Below are 12,202 nucleotides of genomic sequence, written 5' to 3'. Positions count from 1 at the left end.
AAAACTTAACTTGTCGAATTACCACATTATGGTTCATTAAAAAGTGGGCTTTCAATGTTTAAAATTACCTCCCCTTCCCTCACAACAGTTACTTTTAACATCACCACTCCACACAGTGGCGGGAACGCTGAACTCCTCCATGCTGTCACTGAGGAGAACAGTCTCATCGCCTTTTGTGGAGATTCCCACGATCTCCATCTCCACTGTGATCTTCAGTGACTCTGGTTCCTGTAACACAGAACATGGTGATAGGAGTAAGTTTTAACAGTCTACATTCTTTTCTGGTACAACAGCACAACAACAAAGTGTTAAACTACGGCACTGTAGTTATTAGTGATGGGTATAATATAATATAAATGTATAAATTAAAGTTTTACGATGATACAAATAAACCACAATAGAAGACATCATAAAAAAATATACATTAAGGAAGAAAACTAATGATAGAAATAGAGAAATACTAACAAGAGGCAACAGTGAAAGCTCCTCATAAACTCTTACAGTTTTTAGACATTTCTTATTATTAGCAATATCTAAAGGATTTCAAAAGTGGAGTAAAGTCCAGTAAGAAGATATCAAATCAAGTATTTACAATGATGATAGTAGTATTTACTCAATAAAATAATAATATTAATAATATACTTAAAATCAAGATCAGTGTATGAAAAAAAAACATATATATCACCAAGGTTCACATTTACAGAGATTTTAGTTTTCTTTAAATAGAAAGAAGAAAAGTCTTGCCAGAATTAAGATACAATGGAACATAAAAAAAGATGATTCACGTTCTGATTGACAAAAAGAGCATTCAACATTGAAGTGCTTGATCTACCCACACCTTACACATGTGACCTCACATAAACTGTGTTTTGTAGCAACATCAGCTCCTTCTTCCACAACAGGGCAGATCATAACAGAAACCAATCAAACCCTCAAACATGAGCTCCTTTTTATGTCAATCTTTGCTAAAGTTTTCAAAAAACATCACCTGGATGCTTGTTTTTTTTTATTTGCACAATTATTTTTTATTTTGTTGAGTGACACTTTGTTGATGGTGTTGAGCGCTGTTTATTTCACTGTATAGAGTTGCACATTTGAAATTAATATACACATTTACATTGGACCTGTTTGTTTACTTGAGATGGGCCTTTGTTTTTGTATTTCACTATTTATTTTTTATAAAAATAAAGCCATATAAATAATATATATTTTATATAATGTATGTTTCAACTCTATTAATTCATTATACACATAATTTGGTAATAAATTGAATTAAGCAACCAAAAAATATAAGGAGCTACTTGGAAGCCGAAAGAGCCGGCTCTTCTTATACCTCTTTTCCACCAAAAAAGTGTTGGTGCCGGAGCCGGTTCCAGGGAACCTTTTAAGAACCCTCTAAGGAGTCACTCACTACGTATGTAAATGTGGTTTGATTTGTTACAAACAGCAGAGATGTAGTAATGATTCAGGACATTCAAGGCAGAAATTAAAAATGATGCAGTTCTAGCATACAGTTTTTTATATACATTTTTGCAGTCTCATGGCTCAGTACATCTGTAACAAAAAAAAAATCTAGGAACTATTAAAATCAATAAATACTTTTTTTTTTTACTTTAAATACATTTATGAAGCCTATATCTATGTAAGAAGTGTAAATCATCCTTTACACACAATACATTTCTTCATTTCTGTATTGGTATTGAAGAGTAACTGTTTATTTTACCTTGAATGTATTGACAAATATCTTTCAGTTATGATTACTTATCTTAGTATCTATAATTACATAATCATTGTGTGAAACCTTGTATTCTATATGCATAACCAATACTCACATTGTATTTGATCATTTTTATTACTCACAGTGTATTTTACACGCATTTATATAGAAGATTAACCAATAATCACAGTATATTCTTTACATATATAGTAAAACACTGTTTGATCAGGCATGTGACTAACACCAACCTTATTATGACAAATTAACCCACATGATACATAAGGCGTTTACTAACACATAGGACCTATTATATGGCGGACTAACCACGCGCTACTAACACATTAACATATAATATATGGAATCCATTGTGTGACGTGTGTAGCTTATGCTTGAAGCATTTCGTTTACTGCATGTTTCTGACTAACGGCCATCAATCATCAGCTAGTGCACTCTGGATGAACTGAATTGATACAAAAGAGACTTCGAGACGAACAGTGCGGCCTTTCTCTCTGTGCGTGCAAAGTTCTTCACCTACCAAAGCGGGAGGAGGACACGCGCACATAGGGAGGGCGGCACTGTCTAATTACTGGAACAATATCACACTGTCTGACTGGACCCAGTCAATTCTTGAAACAATACCACACTGTCCGGCTGGACACAATCAAGGCCAAACATTAGTGGTCCGGTCAGACCTGTGAAACTTGAGTACTAACACGTGAAATTACGCATGCTAACATGAGATGATTTTAGCAACGCCTCATCAGCAGGTTTCACGTCATTTGGGGTATAAACATGGAGTCAGATCAGAGGGGGGTCAGAACTTCTACTGGGACGGCTGTTAACTGTCTTGTATGTATTGGTTCTCCTGAATTCAGTAATAAATACTTGGTTTGCTTTCAACTTCACTCCACCTGCCTACGACTCTCTATCAAACGAACACGTAGGGGAGTTGTACCCCGGACGAGAGGTGGGGGTTAACCCACCTTTCATTTTCTTTTATACAACAGTATTAAGAACTTTATATAAGGTGTATACACCTTATATAAGGTGTATGGCTATACATATGCCTATTGGGTTCTGTCTTTTCTTCTCAAATTAATGCACTGAACTGACGCAGCTCTCTCTAATGAACGTCAGTCGGTAACAGATGCTGTAAATACTAAATGCCTCTTAAGAATATTTTTTAGTTGGAGGACCATTGCTGTCTTAGACCTCCAGGCCAATATTTAATAAAAAATATATTCGTTTAAAAATACAAAAACATTATTGGAGACAATCAGTGATTTTAAATTATTGTCCAGCCTTAAGTATTATGTATAATTCATATTCAATATACATATCAGTGGTGTGCAGTAAGGCATCTAAGGCCTTCTAAGGGCTGACCAAATGTGCATGTAAATAATTACATATTTTTTTATCAGGATGTATATAATTATTGCAAGTGTAAGCATTTATTTTATAGATTAACGAAAAAACAGCAACTGATTCAAAGCATTAGCCAGTGTTTTTCGTTGCTATAGGACTGTATGATTGACAGCGGTACTGACCAATCAAAGCTCTTTAAAATGTCTTCTGCTCACGTGTCCGCGGACCCTTCTCCTGATTTTGAGAAGGGTGTAGTAATGAGTCTATTAGAAAAGTCTTAGGACAATCTAACCAATAAGACTCATGCTTTTCACTCCGGGGGCGGGGCCATGGCTGCCTAGCCCCTTCTCTGCGCTCGGATGAAGGGGTCAGGCTACGCGCATTGATTAGTAGTAAAACGGAGAGCGCATGCTGGATTAATTAAATATTTAGCTAACTATCATGGAAATAAGACAGATATTGTGTCATATTATATTAAAAAGCCTTTTTAAAGGCTGCCCTTCAATGTGAAACTAAGTAATATGCCGTGTGACTGGTGATTTTTGTGTGTACTTAATGTTTTGGCTGCTCTGGCGTCCTGTAGAGATACAAATGAGTGATATTTGTTAAACGCCTGTACTTGTAGGAACATTAAGCATTTATTGTTGGGTCTATTGTATGCTTTTGTAGTTTGTAGCTGTATTTGTGGACTGTTTATGTGTATTAAGTTCATTGGAACTACTGGTCTGAATCTTCAGGTCTGGAACTTAAGCTGGTTCTCTGGCTCTATAGCAGTGGTCTCAATCTTATTCTATCTGGGGGCCGCTGTAGGTAGAGACTGGGTGAGGCTGGGCCGCACAGGACAAGAACACGTATTTTATTCAACACATTCTGCCATGCCAGGTGTTCTGTCGAGTTATGCTACCCATCGATACACGCTTTCTAAAGACACTGCGCATGTGCTAACCTACATTTGTATTATTATTTCAAGTGTACTATAATAATTCTGTTTTTCTAATATTTTTTGTTCATTTAATAACCTGGACTGTCATTACATTGTCAAAGTGTAATGGCAATTAATAATAATAATAATAATAATAATAATAATAATAATAATAATAATAATAATAATAATAATAATAAAATATGATCTTAAAATAAAAAAAAGATTATAATAAACTCTTACTACCATAACTTTACCCTGATACGGTGATTTAGACTATCCAAACATAGTACATGAACTTCTGCTGGAAACATGCTCTAATATTGTGCTACTTTTGTGCTTTTACCTTTAAATATACACAAAAGGGTAGCACGGTTTGTCAGGGTAGCACAAGTCGACAGAACACCAGATCTCTCTTCTCGCCGTGTGGGCGTATCTTGAATCCAAATAAGGCTACAGGTGTAGTCAATTTTAAACTTTTAATGATTAAATGAACTTTACTGTGCTCTATATAAATCCATATTTTGCCGTTTGTGTGTGTAAGGCTCGAATGTGTGTGTGTGTGTGTGTGTGTGTGTGAAGTCCCTGATTAGCTGAAAGCAGCGCGGCGGCTTGATTCATTTGAATAAAGAATGCGGGGTTGCGTTCAACGCAACGCAACCCAACCCAGCCTGTATGCAGTGGCTCTCTCCATTGAAGTGAATAGGATGCGATGTGCTGTTGAAGATACATCAGCAATGTTATTTTATTCTTTATTCTGTTTATTGTTTATGTAAAAACTGGGTTTGCAACATTGAACATTAATCAAGCAATCGGTTATTTACACTGGAGGAGGACCCTCATTTACTGTGCCGCTGAACATTTACAGTTTAAAAGGGATTAAAAATATTATAAATAAAATGAGAAAAATTAGAAATAAAAACTGACATTTACTATAGACGGAAAAAATATAAAGATAAAAAAGGAAGAATAAAAAACTTTAAAAAGATCATAAAAATTAATACATCAAAAATAAAAAATATATATCTTATGAAAAAAATATTTGATCAATAAAAATAATAAAAATATTTAAAATGAATTAAAAAATAATTAATATAAAATAAAAATTCATTTAAAACAAAATCAAAGCCTTTCTAATAGTGCGCAGAATAATATCAGTTTCAGTTAGTTTCGGTTTCAAATAATTGAAACAGCTCACCAAAACCTCAACCTATCCTTTATATTTGACAATATTTGATTAACTTTACAGGTCCTCACTCATCTTAATTAATTTAACTAAACTATTATTTGAAGCCTCGCGCTGAATTCAGCTCGGCGATGCTAGAGAGAGAGAGAGAGCGGCGCATTTTGCCTGATTTCTCTTGATTGAATATGAGTAAATATTCGAATTTAATACCATACATTTGGCTACACTTTATAGGACTTTATTTATTTATTTTTTTTTAATCGCAGTGCCATGCAAGCTTTCAAGCTCGTTCTGCGTGACTGCAGCATTTTAAAGCGCAGGAGAGATTTTAGTCAATTAATTAATATATACATTTTTAAAATAAATTTGCCCTGGTGATAAGAAATGAACGCTAACATATAGCTTTATATTGCTGTGTATTTCAAATGTTTTTTTTAAGGTTTATATACTTGACATGCAGCACCAGATGACAGGGTGATGCTTTATTTTTTAGATATGAAAAAAAAAAATTAAAAGTGACTTTCAGTTACATAATAGCAAAGTGAAATGTGACATAAATGACATAAATAAAGTTATGTCCAGTTCAAAGTTCTTTTCTCTTTTAATTTTTCATTTCAAAAACTCCAGCTATTGAGTAAGAATAAGCATCTGTTAAAATTCTGGACAGCAGAATGCCTGTGTCTGCTCTATTAAGCTTAGTCTGTGTACTAAGCATAAATATAAATCCTTATAACTGTTTGATCCAGGTGTTAAACTGTTGTATTAATACCATTTTAACGTTTTTCGTTTCTATGTTTTGAAATTCGTTAGATTATATTTTTGTCAACATTTTGGGTTAATTTTCGTTTGTTATTTTTCTAATAATAATAGAAATTATATAATTAATTTATATATATAATTAATTTATGCACTCATTAATATGCCATACCACATGTCTGTCTTTGTTAAAGAGCATAATATTAAGTATTTCAGCATGAAAGCACGTATTTGTAATGTGTCACAGCGTCCTGAATCATTACTACATCTCTGCTGTTTGTAACAACACGTCTTGCAATTGGCCCGCGGGCCGCGAGTGTGAGACCCAGGGGCACAGATGGACATTTTGAACTGGGGGGGACCAAGCTGTAAAATTATATATATATATATATATATATGCTGCAATAAACTTTAGAATAATCACTTTTCTGATCAACACTAGCCATACTGAAACTGTTATTGGTCTGGTATGTCAATATGTCCCCAGTGCCATCTGCGCGCATTCTTACACCATGATGCCAAATCACTGACATCCTACTATTCCATATCACATTGTTTGGTTTTTTAAAAAACGCTGTCATTGTTTTTTGTTTCTTCATTGCTACAGCCTAGGCAAGACCAGGAAGACAATGTTAACATTTTACATCTTATAATTTCAGTTAACAGCGACTGCTTACTAAAATAACATCATAATAACATCATACATAAAATCAATGGAGAGAGCCGCTGCATGCCTCGGTGCATGCCGGGTTGTTGCGTTTAACGCAGCTCCGCAATCCGGCTCAACTTTATTCAAATAAATCCGGCCGCCGCACTGTGTCCAGTCCAGCCAATCAGGGAAAAGCAGGCTGCGTCCAGCCAATGAGGGAAGAGCAGGCTGCGTCTTCACACACACACAAGCCTCTTACACACACACACACACACACACACACACACACACACACACACACACAGAACAGGCGCCTTTCAACCACAGAAGAGAAGCTGAAAGCGGCAGAATATGGATTTATAGAGCTATAGGTTACAGTGAGGTTGGTAAAAAAATAAAATTATTAAACTTATGACTGTCTACTTCTGTTGCTTCATTTTAATTCAAAAACGAGCAAGGAGATCCAGCGTTGAAAAAAAGTGCCAGTGGACACGTACCGTAAGGAGCTGGTAACTGCCTGTGTCTGTAGTCTACAGGCAGTTACCAGCTCCTTAGAACCCCGGACTTGAGAAGGTGCGTTAAATTTACATTGGAACTGGAACACGGAGCTCCGAACAATGTAACCTCTGAACTGAACGCTTCCTAGTTTAAAAACGAGGGCATTGTGGAACACAGAATTCCACAAACGTACAGTTAATTAAATTAAAACCCCAACGTTTATGCTTGTAGATGGTAGATTTCGGATGAGGTCACTATAATCATCTGCGCCCATGGTGAGACCCCTGCTCTGTAGTGTTTATGCGTCTCATTTTGACCCTGTGGCTATAAAGACTTCCTAAAATCAAACTTGGGTAAAGGGAGGAACTAGAAGAGTTTGTTATACAGAGAGGAAAAAAGGAGGAAAAAAATTGGAGCAAGCCAGAGCTCAGGGTAAAAACTGGCATAAATTTATTTTTATGCAAACTAAGATCCAAAACTGAGTGACTGTAGACAGGTGTTTCAGTTTCATTGTCCAACCCCGGTATGTCCCAAATGTGTCTATAAACTGGGTATAGGATATATATGATATCTCAATAAATTTTATAAAAATATTTTCATTTTTGTTGTTTTCAGCTCAGAAAGTCCTTTTGTAACGTTTGTAATAATACTTTTTATTATTTTAAGCAATGTCTTTTTTTCCACAGATCTTTCAGACACATCCCATGTAAAAATGTCCCCAGAACTCATCAAGCTAGTCATACGGTTAGCTTATTAGAATAGGCAGCAGTGACTTCATTTAACTCACAATAGAAAAAAGGGCAATTCTGTTTATATTCTTTTTCCTAAAGTTCATAATAATACTTGTAAAGGGTTAATCATTTAGTGGGTGTTAACATATGAACAGCTCAGGCATGAGGGATTGTGGTAGCTGCCTACCGTTTCATACACAGCCAGTCTATCTCTGCTCTCTCCTACTGGTATGCAGATTAGCTAAGTGTCAAACGGTCAGGTTGTTACCGTCATTTAATGGTCCATATTATGTCAATTTACATTTGAGATTTGTAGGTATAAACATACACATATTCACACACATATTTTTTCACAGTTTATTTTTTCACCTGCATATCCGATTAGCCTAAATTTTACCCTGTATATTTAATTCCCAGCGCCAGAGAGCTTTATTTTCGTGATAAATATTTCTTAAAACTGCATTGACACTAATGTGGTGACGTGTTTGTGTGTGTTGTGTTGGTACATGTAGATCAGGTGCAGCAGTGCTGCTGGGGTTTTTAAACACAGGGTTCAAACACCTTTTACAAGGTAAAATTCAAGCACTTTTCAAGCACTTTCAAGGCCCATTTTCAAGTTTTTTTCAGCACCTTTGAGCAAAGTGGTAAATTAATGATAACGGTGATATCTCAAAACTGCGATTCAGCGATAATCAATATATTGCAAAACTATCCTCCACACTTCACAGCGACTGAGCTACTGAGAAAAAAAACACTTCTATGTAAGTAAATAGCAGGAGTTATGGATTTATTGGTGTCAGTTTCACACGAGTTAAATACCAATGTTCTCAAAATACTGAGTATCTCAACATAATGTGTATCCAATAAATTTCGTTCCACTTCACGATTGAAAGATTATTGATCTCCTGTTCGAATTATGATGTATCTGGCATGATACGTCATAAAGAAGAAAAGGAGATCCAGTCCAAAATTGTAGTTCCGTCAGATTTTATTCAAAGAATCTTCTGAGCAAAACAGTTTTTTTGGATACATCAAAAATTGAGTAAAAAGATTATTGAAAAACTGAATTGAAATAAAAAGGTGAAAATAAGAGGAAAACCCCAAAGGTGAGAAAAGTTGGGGTTTCCAGAGTTCTCGGCTGTGTGAACAGGACCTGTGGCTCTGTAGTCCCTCTCGGGAGAAGCTCTCCTGCCCAACTCTACTCTTCTTCCTAGACAGAGTCTAATAAAAACAGGCATTCGCCTGGCCTCAGTCTAATGGTGTGTGAGGAGGCTCCTCACACCCCCCGGATCCTGATACTGATAAGCAGTTATTCATCCTATACGTCAGCCGAGAACTCGGTCACCCCAACCTTATCAGACTATAGATTACATGTACAGAAACTCATGGTTCCGCTGGAAAAAATCAATCATGCTAAGTTGCAAGAAAAACGGCCTTGCTTTGAGCACAAGGACACAATATACATACATTCTAAGTCACAATGTGAATCATCATGAATCGTGCTAAATGCTTGAATAACATACTGATTAAGTGAAATGCTGATTTAGTTACACACAGATCAACCCTTTAATCAATGAACAATGAACATAGTAAGGCAAAACTCCTCCGTATTCTTACACACTTGTTAATTCTTCACAAAAAAACAAACAAAAAAATCATATATTTATGTTTGAAGCCCAAAATGTGGCAAAAGTTTGAAAAGTTCAAGGGGGGCGAATACTTTTGCAAGGCACTGTATATAGTGGTTGCTTGAATGTATGTTTGGCTGTGTACAAAAGCTTTTGGCTAAATGCTTAAGTTGAAAGAATAGATAAGATTGCAGATCTTGCAATATAAAAGCCTTTTATTGAATCACATAGATATGAATATGAGTAAATACATAAGGTGATGTAAAACAACGATAATAGCTGGTACTGGATAAAACAATCAATAAAGTAAATGGATTAGATATTTTTAGTACCTTTAGAGATATAAAAAAAACCCTTTAGCAAAATGATACCAAATAAGGAAAAGATAACAGAGTATATAACTTTAGCAACACAACGCAACCAAATATCCCTGTAGATTAACTTGCAGATTTTTAATCAGACTGACTGAACCATAGACCAATGAGAAAACCAGTAGAGCAGGGGTGTCAAACTCATTTTGGCCGAGGGCCACATTGGCATATTGGCTGTCCACTGAGGGCCAGATGTAACTTATAAATGTAATAAAATGTAACCAAATGTAATATAAAATGAATGTAATTACTCCTTAATGTTAAATAACTCTCAATATACTATTTATTCAATCAAATATTACAGTTGCATGGAAAAAATGTTTGCTTGTTGCTCTATTAACATAAATCCTTTTAATTTGTCATGTTATGAAATCCAAAAACTCCATCAATCAAGAACCAAACTATTCAAGTGAATAGGAATGACAAAAAAACAAGTTACATTAACTTTGATCAAAACGTTTGATACTGAAATAAGGCTTAATAAATATAAAATTAAAAATTGTGAGCTGTTAAGAACATGTGACAGATTTAGCATTTCCTCAGATTTAGCAGTTCCTCATCCAACCACTAGTCGGAGCTGCAGCAGCAGCACAAGCCCGCAGTCTTTACTGAGTCAGAGCTACAGCCCAGCCACGGGCTACAGGGCTCAGCTGAGCAAGTCTGGAGCGTTTTTACAGTTTTTAAAATTCTTCTGTGTAGAAAATAAAGGTTTTAACCCCACTAACCGAATAATACAGCTCTCTACAGTTCATCTTTCAGCCCAAGCAGCTAATAGCAGCAGTTTAGCGCAGCCGTCACGGAGTCACTGCTGGGATTACATTATAAACAGGTCAGTTAGCGCGCTGCTAACCTCAGGATGTTTATAACTACGGAGTTTAGAACACACCACGGCTGCAAGGTTAGACTGTTGAAGGCTACTGAAGACTATTAAAGGCTATTAGAGGGTATTGAAAGGGTTATTGGGGGCAGAAATCAGTACAGGCTGGTTAGATAAGTGATTCACGTCCTCGTCCTTTGCTGAGGTGAAACTGTGACTAGCGCTGTCACAGTGATGTTTATTAACGTCATTAAAACAGATTTTGTCAGCTATTGTCTTATAAATATTTACACAGAACTTATATCTCTCCTAACAAGCGTTTATTTTGGTCAGTAACACTCTTCGTAACACAAAAGGCATACCGGTCTTTCGCCTTGAAGCACAGCCGTCCGTCTGCATCAGCTTCTCTTTTTCTGGACATTATGGGATAAACGTTTGTATGTCTCAATTCCACCCGCGAAGTTACGCCTTCCCTCCGGCAGGGTTTCCACATCAATGACTACACTGCCGTGTAGTGGCAGTAAGCCGTAACTTCACGGGTAATACAATCGACAAGCATTGTGGGAAATGTAGTTTTTGGTCAAAGAACGCTTCTGACCTATTTATTATAGACACTAAGATCTTACACGCTCTCGCTTGGATGTGGCCACATTTGGCCCACGGGCCTTGTGTTTGACACATGTGCAGTAGAGGGAATCAAGAATCCTGCAGTCTTACTGCTGCATAGCCTGCTGAGTGTTGCTTTCAGTATGGAAACTACAGCTAGACCGTTTTTTTTTTTTTTTTTTTTTTAAACTCTGAAAAGGATTTTGTTGGCCTTTTGTTGCAAGCTAAGAATATTCTCTACTCCTAAGAATACTCTACTCCTTTAAACTACGACATCTAAATTTTAAAAGACTAAGTAATGCTAATCTAACATCTGGAGCAAACACTGGCAGTGCCCTCGCTCCAACTACAAACTACAAACGTGGAGTGGAGGAAAAAATAAAGAAAGTTTTTATATGTAAACAATTGAGAATGTGTTAAGGCTGTAAATGACATAAGTTGACCAAATGATCATTTCCTACTTATGGCAAAGCATATTCAATTTTTAAACCTAAAAATGTCCCAGAATGATAAAATCCTCACTTTTGTTTATTATTAGTTCTAAAGCTAATGCTGAGATTTAATATACGATTTTACTCTGAGCTAGCATCATCGCTTTACTATTTATTCAGCATATCACTGAAAAAATTGTAAAAATGTATGTTCCTAGTTTATGCTGTTAGTGGTACCATTTATGATTCTGTGTGTAAAAACTTCTTAAAACACAACACTAAGTGTTGAAGAGCTCTGCAGGCATTAACTAATGTAGGTATACAAACATACATAAAAACACAGCATGAAATTCAGTAAACATCATCTCTGGATAAGATTCATTTTTCTGAACCTGTAAAAAGCCATTTTTAAATTTAGTTCTTGTAACAGAGTGAAGATTTTGTGCATGATGAGGTGTTTTTGGCTGTCTGAAAGATTTAAGGTTTGCATTTTTTATGGCAGAGGAACAGATTTGGGATACTTTT

General features: G+C 35.8%; 4 protein-coding genes across 5 annotated transcripts in view; 2 read left to right on the top strand and 2 right to left on the bottom strand.

Annotated features, from left to right (window-relative positions):
• Window positions 1–12,202, top strand: part of LOC125801347 (zinc finger protein 271-like) — a 773,213-nt gene that overhangs the window by 290,503 nt on the left and 470,508 nt on the right. The window lies entirely within an intron of this gene.
• LOC111194581 (zinc finger protein 239-like) overlaps window positions 1–12,202 on the top strand; it is a 693,226-nt gene that overhangs the window by 210,516 nt on the left and 470,508 nt on the right. The gene's annotated exons all lie outside the window — the stretch shown is intronic.
• LOC125801556 (zinc finger protein 850-like) overlaps window positions 1–12,202 on the bottom strand; it is a 94,130-nt gene that overhangs the window by 5,820 nt on the left and 76,108 nt on the right. The gene's annotated exons all lie outside the window — the stretch shown is intronic.
• Window positions 8,795–12,202, bottom strand: part of LOC125801477 (zinc finger protein 239-like) — a 558,408-nt gene continuing 555,000 nt past the window's right edge. The window contains exon 4 of the mRNA XM_049478254.1: window positions 8,795–11,238. The gene's annotated coding sequence lies outside the window, so the exon portion shown is untranslated. The remainder of the gene's footprint in view (window positions 11,239–12,202) is intronic.

This window comes from Astyanax mexicanus, chromosome 4 (genome assembly GCF_023375975.1).
Source record: "Astyanax mexicanus isolate ESR-SI-001 chromosome 4, AstMex3_surface, whole genome shotgun sequence".
Classification (NCBI taxonomy): Eukaryota; Metazoa; Chordata; class Actinopteri; order Characiformes; family Acestrorhamphidae; genus Astyanax; species Astyanax mexicanus.
This window is presented reverse-complemented; position numbering and strand designations above follow the sequence as displayed.